We start from the raw sequence: 23740 nt of genomic DNA, 5'->3' as shown, positions 1-23740 counted from the left end.
TTTAACACTAACTAAACTTAGTTAGTTAGTTGACACTGACAGACAGGACCCACAAGTCAGGGTTGACCTGGACCGTCTCAGTTGACTGCTGACGTCACACTGACGCCAGGCTGACGCAGTAAATCCTTTTCTGGATTTATTCTTTAATAGTAAATTCCAGAAAATAGCCAAAACTTCTAAAAATCATAGAAAATCAACCATAGCTCCAAATCAAACAAATTATATATGAATTTTGATCAAAAAAAATCAATCTATCAATTGGTAATGGTTTCATGCATGATAAAACAAGATGACATTGCTGTTTAAGCAAAATAATATAATGCACTAATAAGGCTATGTTAAATGAACTAACATTTGAATCTTTGATTCAAATGGGTTCATTCCTTTCTGTTTTAGCTTGCATTAGGCCAAGACACATTCATATTTCCATGTCATAGTATGCATCATATTGTTGCATATCGTCATGTATTGATTATGTTATGTGTGTTTTTCGTGGTAGGTTCTGCCTCCGAGGATAACCCCGAATATCCGTCTGAAGGGCAGTACCCTACTACCACCACATCAGGCAAGCAACCCATTGATCATTCCGATACAAACCCATGTTCTCGCTTCTGCTCTTGTTTACTGCATTAAGACAACGCGATTCAAACTGCTGTGTGCTACGGTAGTTGAACCCTTATCCTCTGCATGACCTGTCATTGCCACAGTAACTAGATGAAACCCACTAGCATGTGTAGGAGTTGATTGAGCCTTGTATGTGTTTCCTACCTTGCTATACCTGCTATGCTTAGAGTTGTGTCAGGTCTGGTTCATCTGGGTGATGGCCTAGAGTGAAATGATTATGTCGGTAATGTGAGGGATGTGTTGAACATGTTTTGGTAAAGGTATCGATGAGATGCCATGTAGGAGTACATGGTGGGTTGTTTCATTGAGGCCGTCCCTAAGAACTGAGATCTGTATGTGTGATTTAAGATTCAGTTACTACCATACATTGGGCCCGAAACCAATGGACCCTCTCGGCTTCTTAATCACCCTAGTACTCTGTCCAGGAGTTGCAAATAGTTTCTGGTATTTGTAGGTTATGTGTTGGCAGCTGTGTGTAGCGCTGACCCTAGGGGTGGGCTGTGTTGCGGTAGATACACGGTGGCCGGGTATGCCGGGCGCCCGTTTGGCATCTCGGGACCATGTTCACATCGTTCTGGGCCGTATGTGGAAACCTCGGCCGGACTCCCTGCGGATGGAACCTGGATAGGTGATAAACCTGGACTAGAGACTTGAGTGTTTAGGTAGGCCGTGGCCGACACCCTCGTTGGGCTTCCGCTTGAAGGTTGCCGAGTACATGTCGTGTAAACGGCGGTAAGTGGTGAAAGCGTGTATGAAGAAGTACACCCCTGCAGGGTTAACATCATCTATTCGAATAGCCGCATCCACGGTAAAGGACTACTTGGTTGCCTATACAGTTCATAGACAAGTTAATGGATACTACTAAAAGACTCAAGATAAGTGTGAGTACCGAGGATGGCCCTCTCGTAGGATGACGAGGGAGGATCCCCTGTGGAGTATTGTGTTGGTGAGTAGTGGACTCGTGTGCGAAAACTATTTTACTAGTGGAGTCTCGTAGGATAGCTTAGCCAAGAGTCAAAGCTGGCTTGCTGCAATAACTCCACCACCTTCTTGAGAATGAGCATGTATAGTAGGTTCTGATGTAAGACTTGCTGAGTACCTTTGTACTCATGTTTGCTTAATTACTATTTTCAGACGACAACACCACCCCCTCCGATGGGTTCTATGTAGACCTTGATGTCGACGAGTGACTAGCCACCCAGGTGGTGATCCTGGCCATGGAGGGCCCTATGTAGATAGACAGGCTTCGAGAAGCCTTCTTTCTTTCTAGTGTCTGTACTCAGACTATTTGCTTCCGCATGTGCTTGTATGCTTGTATGATTTGAGTGTCGGGTCATGTGACCCCTACCTGTATGAACATGTTATGTATGGCTCCAAAATATCACTACGGACAAGATGAGCTAATAGAAAAAGTTAGGGCAACAGATGATAGCGACTCGCTAGACTCGAACTGGCATAGGCGGATCGGATCAAACGAAATTAGCCTTTCTTCCATCAACAGGAATCGCTTTGATTTCGTAGTTCAAGAGGATGGTGGGGGCAACCTCTCTACATCTGCGGGCCGGTAGGCCAGCCAACTAACTCTTCAAATGAAGAACTGATTACTCCACATCTATGAACCTATCATTCCCCGCCCTTGCCCATTATTTCTTTTTGTATCACGCTAGGACTTTGCCTCTTTTTTTGAGGAAAAATATGGAAGTAGAATCTCCTCTCTTTTAGAGGCGTCTTCCAAATCCAATTTAAGATCAATGAGGTCTTTCAGAGAGCCGCTACTCTTTCCATTAAATTCTAGGATCTCTTCGATCCTATGCGCAAAAGCAAGGTGTGAGCCCGCGACCCCTCGATCGCTCTCAGAGTCAATCGGCCCAAACCGGGTTATGAGCTCAACGAAAAAAAAAGTATTTTTAGAAATTGCCTGCAAAACCGCCTTGCGAGCGTTAGCGTCAGCGTCAGCGCCATCTCCCGATGGATATTTTTTGCGCATCTCCAATAGCGCCTTGGCCCTATTTTCTTCTTCGTCTATTGGGGAAGAAGAAGAGGTGGAGTAGCAGGCAGATCTCATCCCTCCTGCGGACTTCCCCGTACTCAAAGTGACTCTGAGAGATTGCGCTTCTCTACTAATCGCATTCTGTTCAAGAATCACTGTTTTCATGATCGAATGACGAAATAGATATACGAACTGTATAGGATCATTCGCTGGGATGGGATAAGTGATTCTTTTATAGGATTCCCATGGGATCGTAGAATCAACTAAGGATGGAATAGGTATTTGTGATCGATCAGCTTCCAGTATGACCGAAGACTTTCTATCTGCATTCAGACTAACCACACAATCAGGTTGTTGGTTCAACCCAAAATTGATCTTCTTCTTTCTTGAACGGAATTTTTTTTATTTGCAAAAGATTTGGTCAAAAACGCCCCGATCTTCCATTGAGAATCATCGAAACAATGAGAATTCACATTTCTTAAATAGCTTCTTAAATAGCTCGCCATTTCTTCCGTTATCTCATAAATAAATAAATGATTGGTCTTTAAAAAGAAGGAACGGCCTTTTTGACGACTGGGAGATCCTATAAAATGAAGAGCGTTTCGTAAACAAATCAGTGTCTTGTCTGAATCGAGAATAGCAATTCCATTTCTTGAACCACGGATATAGACTTTGAAATGGTGATCAGCTACCCGACGGCCGAGATGTGCATTCGTACAAAGTAATTTAGTACAGACTATCGAAAGCATTGTCATTTTGCGATTTGAGTTCCGGAGATACAGGTGGTAAGTTATGGGTAATGCGGGGGAACTTTAAGACGAGATAGAATACCTAATATGGGAGTGGTTTAAGTGAGAGAATAGCTCCCTTACCAAACCAACTGAGCTATTTGCCATGTTTTTGACAAATGACCTAACTTTGATGTGATGTGCCCGGCTAGCCCGGATCATTCTTAGAGCAGTCGAGGTTACCGGAATTACGGCCTTCCATACAAGAAGAAATAAAGTTTATTCTCTAGAGCCTTTAAATAAAGTACTTGAGTTGTAGAGTTTTGTTGTGATGCCATCTTGTATTTGCACATATCGAGCATATTGTGTGTATGATTGAAATTCTTGGTATGTGTGGGATCTGACAATCTAGTTGTTTATCCTTGGCAGCCTTTCTTATGGGGAAATGTAGTCTAGTGCTCCTCGAGCCATAGTAGTCCGCTACAGCCCGGTTCATGGGAGTCCTTCTAGCCCAGCACTACTGCTCAGGACACTTGACTGGCCGGCATGTGATTCACTTCGTTCCTATGTTTGTCCCTTCGGGGAAATGTCACGGTGTGACTTCCGGAGTCCTGCCTAGCCTGCTACAGCCCGGGTTCCCCGGAGTCCTGTTAGCCCAGTGCTACATCCCGGATTCACACGCTGATGACCGACATGCTCGATGTGATTCACGTATGCCTTTCTCCATAGGTCTGTGCTGCTTTGGGTTCACGACTAGCCATGTCGGCCCGGGTTCTCTGTCATATAGATGCTAGCAACACTATCATACACGTGAGCCAAAAGGCGCAAACGGTCCCGGGCTATGGTAAGGCGACTCCCGTGGGGATACCGTGCGTGAGGCCGCAATGTGATATGAGGTGTTACCGGCTAGATTGATGTGACTTGGAATCGGGGTCCTGACAGCGTTGGCATCAGAGCCGGACTGCCTGTAGGTTCGTTGAGCCAAACTGGTCGATGTCGAGTCTAGAAATGCTTTAGTTATATGTAGGGGAATTGATTGTGGGAGGGAATGTAAGGCTCTTTTACTCCTTTACCTTATGCCCTCTGATCTGTGTCATTCTCCTCTCATTCAACGTGGGTTAAGGACTAGGCTCTCTTCTTCTGTCAGGTTCACGTGTTACTAATCCGTAGTAGCTTATAGGATTGTTGTTACAAGCCTCAGTATAGTTTATACTACTTTTAGTATGTTGCCACTTGAATCAGAACCCTGATATGATGTTGTTGAGTGGTATTGCAAACTGTTGTGGATGTCTCAAATATTTTTCTTAGCATTTACAGCTGTTATGCTATCAAATTTTCCCTAGAAATTCTAATGTCTTTGCATTGTGGTTGTGCTTTCAGATGGACACTCATGCTCAAAACCAAGTGGTTCGCCTGACCCGGTGCCTCGATGTGCCCGGTCATACTGCTATGTTAGTCTGGGTAATGATCGAGACGGGTTACCGTTGGTATCCCGAATACACTGTCGAAGAGCAATTCCGAGACTTTAATCAAAGCCAATATTTCTGCACCGTCAGGATATTTCCTTCTTATCCTGGATCTACCGAGCCCCTCCACTGTTCCTATGGACTCGGGGTTACTGTTGAGATGGCTGTGCAGGATGCTGCCTATTCCATGATGACCATCATGCGAGTCCGGACTGGCCTGCTTCGGAACACCGACTTTCGTTATATGTCAGCTTCACTCCCGGGAACGCAAGGGTATGTCTAGGCTATCTATGCTTACTCCACTCAGGAGGACTCACTAACTCATACCACTATCGAGATGCTCGAGGATAAGGACCGAGAGAATCGGGCCTTGAGACTGGAGCTTTTCAACACCCGTGCTGATCATTGGGCCACTTTGACTCGGTTTGCACCTACGGTGCAAGCTGGATGTATGGATACAAGGGATCTGTATCCTGTGAGATCTGCTCTGCCAGACATGGTGGATTGGCGTGATGTGGGAGGCATCACCCCACCCCGTGGTCCCCGCAGGCCACCGTTTGTTGGTCCAAGACCTCATCCTAGCTCCTTTGGTCCACAAGCTCCTCAGGACCGTCTGTTCCCGGATGATCACGTTGAACTTCCAGGCTATGGAGGTGACTTCTATGAGAACTACTACAGAGCTGTCTGAGTTAGTAGTAGTATCACTAGTATTGTAATAGTTGTATCTCCACTGTCCTGCGTGACTTGTGGAATATGACTTAGTGTGTAATCAATTCCGGAGGTGTAGACAAATAATGTATAGGAGCTTGGAATGCCTCCGATGAGATGTAACGTCTTTCATCATAGTTGTACTGTAGCCTGGGCTTGTAATAAACTATGTATGGTGTGTATGACCGTTGGTATATATATGGCAGTTCTATATTACCATGACATACGGATGAACATCTCTGCATTTAGTGTTATCCATTACATTCTGCACTTCCTTGCTAAGTTGTGCCATCCTTATCTAAACCGTTGTCTTGTTTTCTCCTAGGATGGTCAACACCCGCAGCAACCCTGCTGCCCTGGAGCAGGGGGAAGCCAGTGCAGTTAGGGATGAAAATCTGCCCCACCCACCTTCTCTGGCCGAAGTGATGCTAGAGGCGGAAAGAAACAAGCGTGAGACTAACCGCTTGCTGGAGCGGATTGAGTAGAACACTGCACACCATCAGCGAAATGACTTGGTGTCAATCAGTGACTTCATCAAGTTGTACCCACCAAAGTTTAACCATTCTGTCGAGCCCCTCGACGCGGATGACTGGCTTCGCAGCATCACCCACAAGCTACGTTCTGCCAACGTAGCCGAAGCTGATAAGGTTACTTATGCTGCCTATCATCTCGAAGGCCCTGCTAGCCTTTGGTGGGAAAATTTTGAAGCTATGCGCCCGGTCGGCCAAATCACTACTTGGGCTGAATTCAGTGAGGCTTTCCGTGAGCATCACATCCCGGAAGGTCTCATAGATCGCAAGAGGGAAGAGTTCTGCAATTTCACCCAAGGAAGACTGACTGTGGATGCATATAGTCGTGAATTTGGGAATCTGGCACGTTATGCTCCTGAAGAAGTATCTACCGACGCTAAGAAGCAGGCAATGTTCCGCAAGGGACTTAGCCCTGAGCTTCGCCGCGATCTTCGTCTGCACGAGTGCACCTCCTTTCAGAAGTTGGTCAATAAAGCCATCAGTGCTGAGACAGGCCAGTCTGACTATGACGCTTCACGCAAGCACTCCCGTGATTTTGGCTCTTCATCCGGCTCTGGATCTCAGAAGCGCCGGGTGTGGATTCCAAGCACGGCACTGCCACCTAGGTTCATTCTGAGGCCATCCTTTGAGGCGCCTCGCCCCAACCAGCAGTTTGCACCGCCCAAGCCCTATGGTAGCCCCGCTGCTAATGCTACTCCACGCCCCAATGTTGTGACATGTTTCAAGTGTGGAGAGTCGGGTCACTATAGTCGAGAGTGTCCCCAGAACAACAACCCCAATCAATCTGGAAAGTCCGTTGGTCGTGGTAAGCCAGCAGGAAAGACAATCTACGCCAAGCCAGTCACCACTGCACGTGGCCATGTCAACTATGTTTCAGCCGAGGAGGCTCATGAGGATCCTAACGTCGTCCTTGGTACGCTCCTTGTTAATTGCTATCCGGCATCTGTTCTTTTCGATACTGGAGCATCTCATTCATTCATATCCAAGAACTATGCTCGATTGCATAACACGACATTCTATGACATGCCCACTACCATGGAAATTCAAACCCCTGGCTCTAGATGGCAAACTTCTAGAGTAAGCCATGGGAACGAAATTCTTGTTGATAGACTTGTCTTCCTTGCATCCTTAATAGCTCTCAAGTCCTTGGACATAAACATCATGTTTGGTATGGACTGGATGTCAGCTCATTATGCTAAGATTGATTGTGCCACTAGAACCGTTCAACTTACTCACCCATCGGTCAAGACAGTCAATGTCTTGACTCGAGTGGCCAAGTGCCAGCTTTACTCCCTAAATGCCAACCCCCTTCCAGACCTTGAGGATATTCCAGTAGTACGAGAATTTCCGGATGTCTTTCCTGAAGAACTGCCAGGTGTTCCACCTAACAGGGATGTCGAGTTTGTAATAGACCTTGTTCCAGGAACCGTTCCAATTTCTAGAAGACCCTATAAGATGGCACCCTTAGAACTAGCTGAGTTTAAGAACCAACTCGATGAGTCCTTGAAAAAGGGTTTCATCCATCCTAGTTCCTCTCCTTGGGCTTGCCCCATCCTCTTCGTCAAGAAGAAGGATGGAACGGATCGGATGGTTGTTGATTACCGACCTGTCAACTTGGTCACCATCAAGAACAAGTATCCACTTCCCAGGATCAATGATCTGTATGATCAGCTCGCTGGATCCTCAGTCTTTTCCAAGATGGATTTTAGGTTGGGCTACCATCAAATCAAAATCAGAAACAGGGACATTCCCAAAACGGCCTTTGTTACTCGTTATGGCCAATATGAGTACACCGTTGTGTCCTTCGGTTTAACCAATGCCCCAGCCACCTTCTCTCGGTTAATGAACTCAGTCTTCATGGAGTATTTGGATAAATTCATCGTAGTATACCTCTATGACATACTCATCTACTCCAAGAATGAAGAGGAACATGCCGAACATCTAAGGCTGCTATTGACGAAACTTCGAGAGCATCGTCTTTATGCCAAATTCTCCAAGTGTGAATTTCGGTTGCCAGAAGTGACCTATCTAGGCCATGTAATCTCTGGTAAGGGTATTGCTGTCAATCCCGAGCGAGTTCAAGCCGTCCTTGATTGGACTCCACCTGAGACGGTCAAGCAAGTTCAGAGCTTCCTTGGTTTAGCGAGCTACTGCCGCCGCTTCGTCGAGAATTTCTCCAAGGTTGCTAAACCTCTAACTGAACTCCTCAAGAATGATAAAAAGTTCGAGTGGACCCCACAGTGCGAGTTCAGCTTTCAGGAACTGAAAAGACGCCTGACATCTGCTCCCATACTGGTACCACCAGATTTCTCCAAGGACTTTATTATCTATTGCGACGCCTCACGACAAGGACTAGGTTGCATACTCATGCAAGATCGTCAGGTAATTGCCTATGCTTCACGGCAATTACACCCACATGAGGAAAATTATCCCACACATGATCTAGAGCTTGCAGCTGTAGTCCATGCACTTAAAACTTGGCGACTTTACCTCCTCGGTAATCGTTGCGAGATCTTCACCGATCACCAAAGTTCGAAATATATCTTCACCCAACCGGATTTGAACCTCAGACAACGACGTTGGGTCGAGTTGATCTCGGATTACGACTTAGGAATAACTTACACCCCGGGCAAAGCCAATGTCATGGCTGATGCACTAAGTCGTAAATTCTATTGTAACAACCTGATGTTACAACAAAGTCAACCACTTCTCCATGAGGAATTTCGTAAGCTTAATCTTCACATTGTTCCTCGAGGATTCCTATCCACCCTGGTGGTGAAACCTACCCTTACGGATCAGATCATCAAGGCACAGAAGGTAGATCCAGGAATCTCTCGTATTAAGAGAAACATTAAGAAAGGAGTCGCGAATTGTTTCTCCGTTGATGATCAAGGTGTCGTATACTTTGGAAACCGCTTAGTGGTTCCCAAGGCACGAAACCTGAGGCGGCTGATCCTTAAGGAAGCTCATGAATCCCCTCTCACCATTGATCCTGGTAGTACTAAAATGTATCAAGACCTACACCAGAGGTTTTGGTGGACTAGGATGAAGAGAGAAATTGCTCAATACATTGCTAGTTGCGACGTCTGTCGTCGTGTTAAAGCAGAGCACCAACGGCCTGCTGGCACCCTTCAACCTTTCGCTATTCCTGAGTGGAAATGGGATAAAATCATTATGGATTTCATTACTGGGTTTCCCAGGACCAAGAGAGGGAATAATGCCATCTTCGTTGTGATCGACCATCTTTCCAAAGTAGCCCATTTCCTACCTGTTCGTGAGAGTATCACCGCTAGCCAGCTAGCTGATTTATGCATCTCCCGAATAGTATCTCTTCATGGTGTCCCATTGGAAATTAACTCAGACCGTGGGAGTCTCTTCACATCTCGATTTTGGGAAAGTTTCCAAAATGCTATGGGAACTCGTCTCTCTTTTAGCACCACCTTCCGTCCTCAATCAAGTGGTCAAGTAGAGCGAGTCAATCAAATTTTGGAAGATATCCTCCGAGCTTCTGTCATCTCATTCAGAATGGGTTGGGAGAAATGCCTTACGTTCACGGAGTTTGCTTATAACAATAGTCATCAAGCTACCTTGGGCAAAGCTCCTTTCGAAGTTCTCTATGGACTAAAATGTCGAACGCCTCTTAACTGGTCAGAAACCGGGGAAAGACAACTCTTTGGTCCAGATATGATTCAGGAAGCAGAAGAGCAGGTTCGCGTTATTCATGAGAAATTGAAAACAGCCCAATCTCGTCAAAAGAGCCAATATGACCGTAAACATAAGCTCATGACTTATGAAGTCGGCAAGAAGGCTTAGCTTCGGGTTACTCCGTTAAAGGGAACCCATCGTTTCGGTATCAAAGGCAAATTGGCTCCTCGTTACATTGGACCCTTTCGCATTCTTGCCAAACGAGGAGAAGTTGCCTACCAATTGGAACTACCTCCGCATCTTTCCAGAGTTCATGATGTCTTCCATGTTTCTCAACTCAGGCGTTGCTTCGCGGATCCTATCTGTGGAGTGGACCACGAAACGCTTGATCTACAAGATAATCTTTCATATCGAGAATATCCCGTTCGTATCCTTGATCAAGCCGAGCGTACCACTCGACGCCATAACATCAAGTTTCTCAAGGTTCAATGGTCACACCACTCTGAAAAAGAAGCCACTTGGGAAAGGGAGGATCGTCTTCGACTCGAGACCCCACCTTCTTCCCAACGGATCCTAAATCTCGGGACGAGATTCTTTTGAGTGGGGGTGAGTTGTCACACCCTAGCTAGTTCAAGCATTAGAGTGTTGCATCATGTTTAAATTCCCAGAAAACTGAAATGGGGATGACAGAACCCCCAGCACCCCCCTGGAACAACTAGGGTTTACTAAAAACTTTTTCAATGAACCTGAAATGCCCTTCTAGAAAGCCCACCCTTTTTGTTTTGGGTTAAAACCTTTGACAAAAATGGTGCACATTTTTCTAGGACATCTTAAGGTCATTGGATTAATTCTTATAGTATTTGCATTTGGGCATTTAAATGCTATAAAATATTTTAAATGCTCAAATAATCATAAACTAAAATGTTTGTTGTTGGATATATTCTAAGCAGTAGCCATGATTAATTTTATGATTTTTGGAAATGCCATGGAATTTTTAATAAAAGCCCTGAAGTTACAGAAATAATAGAATAAATAAAAAAGCAGAAAAAGAGAGAGAAAGGAACTTACCTGGCGCAGCCCACCTGGCCCACTGGCCGGCCCAGCATTGTGCTGGCCCGTGCCAGTCATCGCCTACCTCTGCCAGTAGGTAGAGGAGGGACACGGCGCGCGCGCGCCCGAGCTCACCACGCCACCTCCCTGCTCCTCTGCTTCACCTGGCCACCGCCTCGACGCTGCGAATGCCTCCTCGGTGTCGCCCCTACCTTCCCGACACCTCACACTTCCCCCCTACTCTCTCCCTCGCTCCCTCGACGCCATGGCCGATGTAGCCGCGCCCGCGACGTCGTGAAACCCGCAGCCACCGCCATCCACTCGTTGCCTCGCCATGCCAAAAAGTTCTGCCATCGTCCACTACTTCGCCTCGACCCATCCCCGAGCGCTCGCTCGCCCCGGAGATGCTGCACCGAGCTCATGCCGATCCGCCATCGCCGGAGATCCCCCTCGCCGCCCCGCTCGCTCCAGCTCTTCCCCGAACTCACCGTTCGCTCCCCCTGCAACCGCAGTGAGCCACTGACCCTTCTCCCCCTCTTCGTTCTAGCTCTCGTGCACCGTACGCGCCGCCTCGAGTTCACCCGCACGCGCCGCCGCCTGTGCTCACCGCCGATGAGTCTCCGGCCAGCTAATGGTTTGGCCGTCGTGCCCGGATTCCTCCCCGCGCCGCGTAGAGCACGTACGTGCCCCGCATGAGCGACCACGACCGTCACAACGATGACCCTGACCTCACCCGGGCCCCGGCGACCGCCAAGGTCGACGCCGGCGACGACTCCGGCCACCCCAGGCCCAACAACCTACACCACTCGACGTGGACGAGTGCCCGGGTCACGTAGATGCCCTCCGCCGGCCATTTGGTCGTCGGAGGAAGAAACCCGCACCCCTCCACCGTCCCTGGCCTTGCCGGCGACGAGCCCCGGGTCAACTCCGGCGAGTTTGACCCGGGTTGACCCCTGTTTGACTTTCCCCTGACTCACTAACGTGTGGGCCCCAGGCCACTAATTAAACTAGGTTAGTATTAGTTTAACACTAACTAAACTTAGTTAGTTAGTTTACACTAACAGACGGGACCCACAGGTCAGTGTTGACCTGGACCGTCTCAGTTGACCGCTGACGTCACACTGACGCCAGGCTGACGCAGTAAATCCTTTTCTGGATTTATTCTTTAATAGGAAATTCTAGAAAAATAGCCAAAACTTCTAAAAATCATAGAAAATCAACCATAGCTCCAAATCAAACAAATGATATATGAATTTTGACCAGAAAAAATCAATCTATCAATTGGTAATGGTTTCATGCATGATAAAACAAGATGACATTGCTGTTTAAGCAAAATAATATAATGCACTAATAAGGCTATGTTAAATGAACTAACATTTGAATCTTTGATTCAAATGGGTTCATTCCTTTCTGTTTTAGCTTGCATTAGGCCAAGACACATTCATATTTCCATGTCATAGTATGCATCATATTGTTGCATATCGTCATGTATTGATTATGTTATGTGTGTCTTTCGTGGTAGGTTCTGCCTCCGAGGATAACCCCGAATATCCGTCTGAAGGGCAGTACCCTACTACCACCACATCAGGCAAGCAACCCATTGATCATTCCGATACAAACCCATGTTCTCGCTTCTGCTCTTGTTTACTGCATTAAGACAACGCGATTCAAACTGCTGTGTGCTACGATAGTTGAACCCTTATCCTCTGCATGACCTGTCATTGCCACAGTAACTAGATGAAACCCACTAGCATGCGTAGGAGTTGATTGAGCCTTGTATGTGTTTCCTACCTTGCTATGCCTGCTATGCTTAGAGTTGTGTCAGGTCTGGTTCATCTGGGTGATGGGCTAGAGTGAAATGATTATGTCGGTAATGTGAGGGATGTGTTGAACATGTTTTGGTAAAGGTATCGATGAGAGGCCATGTAGGAGTACATGGTGGGTTGTTTCATTGAGGCCGTCCCTAAGAACTGAGATTTGTATGTGTGATTTAAGATTCAGTTACTACCATACATTGGGCCCAAAACCAATGGACCCTCTCCGCTTCTTAATCACCCTAGTACTCTGTCCAGGAGTTGCAAATAGTTTCTGGTGTTTGTAGGTTATGTGTTGGCGGCCGTGTGTAGCGCTGACCCTAGGGGTGGGCTATGTTGTGGTAGATACACGTGGCCGGGTATGCTGGGTGCCCGTTTGGCGTCTCGGGACCCTGTTCACATCTTTCGGGGCCGTATGTGGAAACCTCGGCCGGACTCCCTGCGGATGGAACCTGGATAGGTGATAAACATGTGCTAGAGACTTGAGTGTTTAGGTAGGCCGTGGCCGACACCCTCGTTGGGCTTCCGCTTGAAGGTTGCCGAGTACATGTCGTGTAAACGGCGGTAAGTGGTGAAAGCGTGTATGAAGAAGTACACCCCTGCAGGGTTAACATCATCTATTCGAATAGCCGCATCCGCGGTAAAGGACTACTTGGTTGCCTATACAGTTCATAGACAAGTTAATGGATACTACTAAACGACTCAAGATAAGTGTGAGTACCGAGGATGGCCCTCTCGTAGGATGACGAGGGAGGATCCCCGGTGGAGTATTGTGTTGGTGAGTAGTGGACTCGTGTGCGAAAACTATTTTACTAGTGGAGTCTCGTATTATAGCTTAGCCAAGAGTCAAAGCTGGCTTGCTGCAATAACTCCACCACCTTCTTGAGAATGAGCATGTATAGTAGGTTCTGATGTAAGACTTGATGAGTACCTTTGTAGTCATGTTTGCTTAATTACTATTTTCAGACGACAACACCGCCCCCTCCGATGGGTTCTACGTAGACCTTGATGTCGACGAGTAACTAGCCACCTAGGTGGTGATCCTGGCCATGGAGGGCCCTATGTAGATAGACAGGCTTCGAGAAGCCTTCTTTCTTTCTAGTGTCTGTACTCAGACTATTTGCTTCCGCATGTGCTTGTATGCTTGTATGATTTGAGTGTCGGGTCATGTGACCCCTACCTGTATGAACATGTTATGTATGGCTCTCTGGAGCCTTTAAATAAAGTACTTGAGTTGTAGAGTTTTGTTGTGATGCCATGTTGTATTTGCACATATCGAGCATATTGTGTGTATGATTGAAATGCTTGGTATGTGTGGGATCCGACAATCTAGTTGTTTATCCTTGGCAGCCTTTCTTATGGGGAAATGTAGTCTAGTGCTCCTCGAGCCATAGTAGTCCGCTACAGCCCGGTTCACCGGAGTCCTGCTAGCCCAGCACTACTGCTCAGGACACTTGACTGGCCGGCATGTGTTTCACTTTGTTCCTATGTCTGTCCCTTCGGGGAAATGTCATGCCGTGACTTCCGGAGTCCTGCCTAGCCTGCTACAGCCCGGGTTCCCCGGAGTCCTGTTAGCCCAGTGCTACAGCCCGGATTCACACACTGATGACCGACATGCTCGATGTGATTCATGTATGCCTGTCTCCATAGGTCTGTGCCTCTTTGGGTTCATGGCTAGCCATGTCGGCCCGGGTTCTCTGTCATATGGATGCTAGCGACACTATCATATACGTGAGCCAAAAGGCGCAAACGGTCTCGGGCCATGGTAAGGCGACTCCCATGGGGATACCATGCGTGAGGCCGCAATGTGATATGAGGTGTTACCGGCTAGATCGATGTGACTTGGAATCGGGGTCCTGTCATGTGTGGTGGCTGCAATAAGTGGAGGGGGGCCACCAGGGTCCCACGAGGCGGGGGCGCACCCTGGACCCTCGTGGCTAGGTGCTGGCTCCCCCTAACGTGTTCTCAGTGCCAGATATTCTCAAATATTCCAGAAAAATCATATTAAATTTTCAAGGTATTTGGAGAACTTTTATTTTCGAGGTATTTTTTATTGCACGTTGAAAGTGCGTTATATCGACTAGAGGGGGGGTGAATAGGCGATTTTTATGAAAGTCTTCAAAACGTGAGAGTTATGAAGACAAACAGTGAAGATTATGCCTATTACTATGTTGCGGAAGTTAGATTACACTAGGCCAGCCATGGTCATGTATTCAATAGAGTGAAAGTGCAATGACAAACAGCTTCAGTGTAATAAGGATCAGGTAGGAAGAAGTTATGAAGCCAAACAGATCATACATTCATGTTGTGAAGACAAAAGATAAAGCAAGCATGCAGTGACTTCACAATGAATAAATGTAAGTAAAAGGAAGTGAAGATGAAACCAGTGACACATTGAAGACAATGATTTGTTGGACCAGTTCCAGTTGCTGTGACAACTGTACGTCTGGTTGGAGCGGCTAGGTATTTAAACCAAAGGACACACAGTCCCGGACACCCAGTCAAGGACACTTAGTCCAAGACACCCAGTCCTCACCGTTTTCTCCTTGAGCTAAGGTCACACAGACCTCGCCCAATCACTCTGGTAAGTCTTCAAGGTAGACTCCCAAACCTTCACAGACTTCGTTCACTGGCAATCCACAATTTCTCTTGGATGCTCTGAACGCGACGCCTAACCATCTGGAGGATGCACGGTCCTCAAGTGTAATAAGTCTTCAGATCACACAGACACGAAGACTTAAGTGATGCCCAATTTACTCTGGCTCTGGGTGGTTAGGGCTTTTCTCCTCGCTAGGAATTTTCTCTCTAAGGCTTCGAGGTGGGTTGCTCTCAAACGACAAAAGCCGTGCACTAAAATCTGAGCAGCCAACCGTTTATGGTTGTGGGGGTGGACTATTTATAGCCACTTGGCAACCTGACCTGATTTGTCCGAAATGACCCTGGGTCACTAAGGAACTGACACGTGTACCAACGGTCGAATTTTGAACTCACACGGCAACTTTACTTGAGCTACAGTAAAGCTGACTTGTCTGACTCTGGACAAGATTTTCTCTCATAGTCTTCGCTCGAAGACATAGGATTTGAATTAGGCATCACTTCAGTCATTCTGACTTGTTCTCCTGGACCCCACTTAACAGTACGGTGGTTCCTACGACACAACATAAATGAAATGAAACTACGAAGGATCTAAGTCTTCGAGGTCCATAAGCTTCATAGGGAGTCTTCTCATGTCATTGTCTTCAATATGAATATCTTCATAAACCACCATTGTCTTCAATGTCTTCGTACATTTTTAGGGGTCATCTCTGGTAGTTAAACCGAATCAATGAGGGACTTCTACCTGTGTTTTCCTGCAATTCTCACAAACACATTAGTCCCTCAACTAGGTTTGTCATCAATACTCCAAAACCAACTAGGAGTGGCACTAGATGCACTTACAATCTCCCCCTTTTTGGTGATTGATGACAAACTAGTTGAAGTTTTCAACGGGGAACATAATTTGTGAAATAGTAAAGAAATTGTCTTCATAAGTTGCAAGGGCTCCCCCTGAAGATGTGCATATAAGTAATTTGCTTCTTGAATGCAAATGCACATGGCAGGTTGTACTTGTGGAGATCCACTTCAACTTATGATGACAATTCACTATGCATGTGAAAATATATTAAGATAATGACATGCATAATGGAAAATGGACGTCTGCAGAATGAGATGAGTGCGGAATTTATCTTCGCAAAACGGGGTGACAAACAGGTAGCAGACGACCATCAAGGCTAAGTGTTACAACTCAATGAAGCAAATGTAGCAAGAAAAACGGGAGTTGTAAGCACGAAGCAAAATGTAGCAAAATATGAAGGCACCCGCCCATAGTGACCCGCTTGAAGACTATAAACATCATATGCTTCTCCCCCTTTTGTCAGTGATGACCAAAAAGGTTTGAAGACATAGAGTTTTCTACGCGTTCCCAGGCGCAGCAGGGTCGGTTGAGTTTGGTGGCGGTGCAGACGAGCTTGGTGCAGATTCGACGCGCGTTGAAGCAGGTGGAGATGATGTCGCGTCGTCCTCTTCTTCAATAATCTGGGCAGACACGGTGGCAGTAGAAGAAGAGAACTCTGACTCTTCAAGTGATGGTGTGCTTCGCATCACAGCTCTTCTTGGAGGCGTGGAGTCAAATTTGAATCTCTCTTTGAAGCCATCCTCTTGCAGGTCAGCTTCATTGCTCATCATGGTGAGGCCTTTCCAAGTGCGGCGACAGGTCTCGTGTGCGACAAACGCATTCTTGGTTGCCAGATTTCTGATGCGATTGACGTCTTGCATGATGCTTCTCATCTGCCTCTTGAGCCAATCGTGATGCCTATCTTGCTTTTGGTGAAGAGCCACAAGAAGCTCTCGGTCATTAAGTGCACGAGCGCGCTTCTTGGGTCTCTGTGCAGCTGTGCTGTTAGTGGCTTCAGTTGATGCAGGGGCACGTGTGGTGCCAGCCATTGGATACACTCGGGAGAGAGCTTCAACACCTTCAATATTTTGAGTGAAGCTCTGGTGTTCTGCATTCTGAAGACTTAATGGTTGCTTGGCAGGCTCTGGATATATTGCTTCAGCTGATGTGTCCACATCTGGCAAAAATATCCTATGGTTGTGGGCTGAGGGTTGATAGGAGATTGCAGAGTGAAGCTTGATCAGCCTCATAACCCAAGGAGCATAGAACTTCAATCCAAACAATTCTGAGGCAGACGCTGCAAATTGACAGATGAAGAGATCCTGTGCGTTGAAGCATTTGCCATGAAGAATGCAGAAGATGAGAGTCTTCATTGCACCATCAATCGTTGCATATCGAGAGTGTCCCTTAACGGTCCATAGAGTCCGCCTTATGATGTGACATATTGTTCTGGGCAGGTACTCTAAGTCTTCAACGAAGAACCGGGTTTGATAGGGTGCATTAGGAGGCAATGGCTTCATCATTGAGAGCATCTGACTCAAATCTGGCTCAGGACGCTGAAATATGCTTTCAATTGCTTCAGCATGGAGTTGGCACCCTTCTTCAAAGAATTCGCCAGGAGTGGGAAGGCCGGTAAGCTCAATTATGTCGAAAGCATTGGCTTCATGATGGACATTGCCTGTCATCCACTCCAGGACCCATGTCTTCGGATCTCTGTTATAGCCTTTGATATGCAGGGTGGCATAGAATTGGAGCAGAAGCTCTTCGTTCCAGTGCTCTTCATCAGTGATAAACGGCAGCAGACCCACTTGCTTGAAGCAATCCAGTGCTCCTTCCAGTCCAGGCAGACCAGCAACAGCTTCAACTTCAAGGCGCTTGTGAGGAAAGATGCGGCCTTGGTTGTATAGGATGCATGAATAATAGCTGCGCTGTTGATGGCTCCAGAACCTATCTGATATAATCCGTTCCCTTGAATAAGGGTTCTTGGAGCGGTCGAAAAACGTGTTATCTGCCCTGAAGCCGTTGATGTTGAAGGAACCAGGAGCTGATGCAGGACCTGGGAACCTTGGCAGTCGTGGGATCGGCTTCTGGACCTGGGGCCTGTGCGCAATATGATAGTTGTATTGGGGACCCGCAGCAGACTCAGGCACAGAAGGTTCAGGAGCAGTAGCTTCATTGTCTTCTGAAGCTGTTGTTGGGGAGGGCTCCACATTTGCTTCGGCGTTGTTTGTGGCAGCCTCAACATTTGCAGCCTCCACACGTGTAGTGGGAGGGACGAACTCAGGCACGTTCTCCTCGAGAACTGCTTCTTGTTGGTGCGGGGGAGTTGGAGCTTGTGGTATTTCTGAATGCTCTTCGGCTGATGAAGCCGGAATGTCGTCAGCAGCCTGAGCCCTTGACCCTTTGCGAATCCTACGGAATGTAGGCGCCGGTGGAGTTGCAGTGGGTTGGGGCTCATCTTCCTCCTGTGGGCGATCTGCCCATGATGCATCTTGTGTGATTGGCGTCAATGGACGACCATTACTGATCAGTTCGCTTGTCTCAAGCTGAGGAAGGGCTGCATCACCTTGCACATTGTCTTGGAGACCAATGTCTTCAGCAGCGTTGGGTTCGTCTGCTGGAATGTCTTCAGCGTGCGGAGCCTCTATGAAAGCAGGCTCATGCACAGTCAACTGACGATCTGCGTCAGGATAGCGGACAGAGAGGGGTTCAACTATCAAGGGCTCTGTGGGAGCAGCCCGAGATTTCTTGGTCTTGCGCTTCTTGATGGTGGGGTCAGAAGGAGAGGCTTCAGAATGTTTTCTCTTCTTAGCTTCAGCCTCTGCAGTCCGTGTATTCTTGAGCTGTGAGGAGGTTGATCGACTCTTTGGCTTCGAGCCAGTCGTTGCAGCGGGGAAGACAATCGGAGCAGTTTCTGACCTTGGCGCTTCTGGTTCAGGCACCGCAAGCTTCTTTTTCTTCTTTGCGGCCACCTTGGGGTCAATGCCTGGACGCCCAAGTGCCTTGCGCTTCTCTGCCTCATTGTAGGCCTGCACGTAGCGATCAGCCAGAGTCTTCATGCGTTCTCGCGAGCCTTGAGCTTCAGCACGCGTCTTCAGGAAGTTCTCTTTCAGCTCGTGCAACATGATCTTGAAGTCTTTCACTTCTTGCACGCTGAGCTTGGCCACGTGCGTCTTGAACTGAGCCTTTTCATAATCAATTTTCTGCTTCAGTTCTACAATGCGTTGGGCTATTGCAAGTTCTGAAGCTATTGCGCCTTGAAAGGCAACGCTGAGGCCTATGGGCATCTGCAGATCGTCAAAGCTGATGTCCGGTGGGGCAAACCATTCATCGATGAAATTGTGGATGATGGCGACATCAAACAGAGGCAGATTGTTGAAGATTTCAGCCTCCTCCTTGCTCTTGATGAGCTGCTCAAGAGCGTCATCTCCAAGATCTTCGTCGCTTGATAGATCAATGTTTTCGCAGCGCAGAATGGCAGCAGCTGTGAGATCTTTGCCTGTGTGTGGCTGAGGCTTCTTGGCTTCTTGGGACTTGGAGACTCGTGATAAGTCTTCAGACTGCACACTGGTTCCAGGAGGTGCAGTTGCCAATGGCTTCGCTCTTGAGATTTTGGGAGAAGCGGCTGGCTTTGAAGCTTTTGGCTTCTTCTGCTTTGGCTTCGGCGCAGCAGGGGCGTCATCAGACTCAGTATCTGCTGGAGGGTCGTTCACGGCAGTCCCTTGGACTAGAATGCGAGTGATGAGGCCTGCAAGATTGGCATACGGCCCGATGATATTGGGATTGGCGTCGTGTGTGCCATCTGCCCTTGGTTCAGAGGGACCAGGATTGAAGTCTAACCCCAGCTTCTTCTTGTTTTGCTTCGCAGAGTTCTGAGCAAACTGAAAGTTGCGCTTGAACAGATTGTCATCGCGACACCAGAGAAGTGATGACGGATGAGCTTCAGCTGGCTGTGGTCCTCTGACCATGCATGGATAGAAGCCTTGAGCAATGGCTTTGTCTCTGGACCTGGGTACGAGATTTTTGTATAATACGTCTCCCCACGGTCTCTTGATGGCGCACTTCTCCGCATATTCCTGAGTGACGAAGCAGTATTGAAACCATTGCTCTGCCCAATATCTTCGAATCCATTGGATTCGTGTCTTGCGCTGACCATAGCTTTCTTCAGGATCAGTTTTATACATCTCTGCCAATTCATCAGGCAGATCTTTGGACGTTTCACCACGTCTCTGTCTGCCTCCCTTCCTTGCTGCTGTTTCTGAAGCCATGAATCTTAACTTGGAAGGCTTCAAGATGTTCAAAGGCTTCCTTTTGCAAGAACTGGCTTCAGGAGAGTTGATGTGATGCTGCAAGTACTCTGCAAATGAATGCAGACTATGAGACCCAAGGGATTCTCCCACGGACATGTACCTGTGACAGCATTAAGGTGCGAGGGAAGGGGAAGAGGTCATATGCATTCTCAGAAGATTTTGAAGATAAATCGGTTTAGAAGACATTGACCTCATTGTGCGATGACATTCACTTATAGATAAGAAGTTGGTTCCAGATTTGTACGAACCCACAGATTAGTACAAGTGAGGAATCTAACTACCTTATGAAGCACAAGTGAATATACTAGGCATGTTATGAGATGCAGCGAGAGATCTAACTGATGTGAAGAGAAACTTCTTATGGCAGAAAGTGACTGAACTATAGGATCAAAAGAGGCTGTAAAAAGAGGTCTTATTTACCACACTTGGAACTGCTAGACGAAGTGAGAGTTGAGGCCGAGCAGTTCGATCCTCCGTGCCCTAACTTGGCGACGGAAGACACCTACGGCGACGGCAGAGAGAGTGATGTCCGCTGTCGGCGTGAAAACGACGTCGGAGAGGTTGCGGCAGTGAAGCGCTTCGTCGCCGGCGTCGTTGAGTGCTAGCGGTGGCGCTAGGGTTCGTGCGAGGGTGGAAGAAGAGATAATGACCGCAGTGAATCGTGTATTTATAGGGATAGAGGCGGCACTGCGCTATTACGCAGGTGCCCCTGGCGGTTCGCATTTGAGGCACGCGTGGCCAGTTAGAGGAAGATTGGGGTTTGTTCCACGTCCCACGCATGCCTAAATTGTCGGGCGGTCGTTCCTACTTCTCCGGATCTTATGTGGAGGAATGAGCATTAAAAATGGACTTTTATGGTTGTCTCTATGTCTTCGGCTGACAAGGACACAGTGAAGACAATTGACAGTTTCAACAGAATGCATATGACTTGGAGAGATAGAGTTTGAGATAGAAAGCATAGAGAGGTTAGGGTCCGATCACATTCACTTAGTTCAAAAAATTCAACCAAGAAGACATAGCTATAAGTGAATGCTGTAGAGGACAGAACATCAGTACATATATATATATCTATATAATCAACGCAGCGAAGATAATTATGAAGACATATTGAGATTGAAGCCAAATCAAATGTCAAGACATTGCGAGGTAACGCCATGAGTGAAACACTTCAAAATAGAACATTTGGTGGTGGCGTTACCCACCGTATAGGAAGTATTAGACCCAGACACGGCGCACAATTATCGAGGCGCTCCGAAGTCAAATTCCACATTAATGTATTCACACTTAGAATGTATGTCTTCATTGATTGAAGATATACGTTACTTCGTGTGTTGCACATCTAAGTCATCAATATGCATAAGTGTTAGGATGTGTGCCTGATCATAGGACATTTGAGGATTCCAAGATATTTAGCTCACACCATAACTTGCAAAATCTCTTCTCATCCAAAGGCTTGGTGAAGATATCTGCTAATTGCTCTTCAGTGTTGACGTGTATGATATCAATGTCTTCCTTCACAACATGATCTCTGAGAAAGTGATGGTGAATTTCAATGTGCTTTGTCTTCGAGTGCTGAACTGGGTTGTTGGCAATCTTGATGGCGCTTTCGTTGTCGCAGTAAAGTGGCACTTGCTTCAGATGAATGCCATAATCCTTGAGTGTTTGCTTCATCCATAGAAGCTGAGCGCAGCAAGATCCAGCAGCAATGTATTCAGATTCAGCAGTGGAGAGAGATACACAGTTTTGCTTCTTTGAAGACCAACATACAAGTGATCATCCCAGAAAATGACATGTGCCTGATGTAGATTTGCGATCAACTTTGTCACCAGCATAATCAGCATCCGAAAATCCAACCAAATCAAACTCTGAGCCCTTTGGATACCATAATCCTAGAGTTGGGGTGTGAGCCAAATATCGAAGAATTCGCTTCACAGCTAAGTGATGCGACTCCTTTGGTGCCGCTTGAAATCAAGCACACATGCAAACACTAAGCATAATATCTGGCCTAGATGCACATAAATAAAGCAAAGACCCAATCATGGAGCGGTATACCTTTTGATCGAACCCTTTACCATTGTCGTCAGGGCCTAGATGATGTTTAGCTGGCATTGGTGTTGTGAAGCCTTTGCAGTCTTGCATACCGAACTTCTTCAGGCAATCTTTGAGATACTTCTCTTGAGATATGAAGATGCCATTGCGTTGTTGCCGTATTTGAAGACCGAGGAAGAACTTCAGCTCCCCCATCATGGACATCTGATATTGCTCTTGCATCATATATCCAAACTCTTCACTGTACTTCTGATTTGTGTAGCTGAAGATAATGTCATCCACATATATTTGGCACACAAACAGTTCACCATCGTATGTCTTCGTGAAAAGAGTGGGATCCAGGGAACCAAGTATGAAGCCTTTGCTCTTTACAAAGTACTTGAGTGTATCATACCAGGCCCTAGGGGCTTGTTTGAGGCCATACAGTGCCTTGTTGAGCTTGTATACCATATCAGGATGTTTTGGATTTTCAAAGCCAGGTGGTTGTGCAACATACACTTCTTCTTCAATCTTGCCATTGAGAAAGGCACTTTTCACATCCATTTGATATAGAAGTATGTTATGATGATTTGCATAGGCCAGCAGTATGCGTATGGCTTCAAGCCTAGCCACAGGAGCAAATGTTTCATCGAAGTCAATGCCCTCCACTTGAGTATATCCTTGAGCAACGAGACGAGCTTTGTTTCTGACAACTTGACCATGCTCATCTTGCTTGTTGCGGTATATCCATTTGGTGCCTATTATGTTGTGCTTCCGTGGATCAGGACGCTTAACCAGTTCCCATACATTATTTAGCTCAAACTGTTGAAGCTCTTCTTGCATAGCTTGAATCCATTCAGGTTCCATGAAGGCTTCTTCAACTTTCTTGGGTTCGGATATTGAGACGAATGCGAAATGCCCACAGAAGTTTGTTAGCTGAGTTGCCCTTGAACGAGTGAGTGGACCAGGTGCATTGATGCTGTCAAGTATTCTGTCAATCTGTACTTCATTTGCAACACGAGGATGTATAGGGCGAAGACTTTGCTCTTGCTGATCTGCGTTATTGGTTGGAGGAATGTCTTCATGCTGAGCATTGTCTTCACGTTGATCAGGTGCTGAGATGATAAGTTCTTCTTCTGGATGAGCTTCAGAAGGTACAATCTCTCCAGTTCCCATAAGCTTGATTGATTCATTAGCTGGAACTTCATCTAGCACATTTGGCAATTCCTCTCTTTGTGATCCATTGGTTTCATCGAACCGCACATCCACTGTTTCAACCACTTTGTAGTGGAAGAGATTGAAGACTCTGTAGGAGTGCGAATCCTTTCCATATCCAAGCATGAAGCCCTCATGTGCTTTTGGTGCAAACTTTGAGGTGTGGTGTGGGTCCTTGATCCAGCATTTTGCGGCAAAT

General features: G+C 46.9%; 1 pseudogene; it reads right to left on the bottom strand.

Moving 5' to 3' along the window:
• Positions 1 to 2192: 2192 nt before the first annotated feature.
• On the bottom strand, positions 2193 to 3605 carry LOC125553801 (annotated as a pseudogene).
• Between the last annotated feature and the right edge of the window lie 20135 nt (positions 3606 to 23740).

Source organism: Triticum urartu, chromosome 4 (assembly GCF_003073215.2).
Source record: "Triticum urartu cultivar G1812 chromosome 4, Tu2.1, whole genome shotgun sequence".
Classification (NCBI taxonomy): domain Eukaryota; kingdom Viridiplantae; phylum Streptophyta; class Magnoliopsida; order Poales; family Poaceae; genus Triticum; species Triticum urartu.
This window is presented reverse-complemented; position numbering and strand designations above follow the sequence as displayed.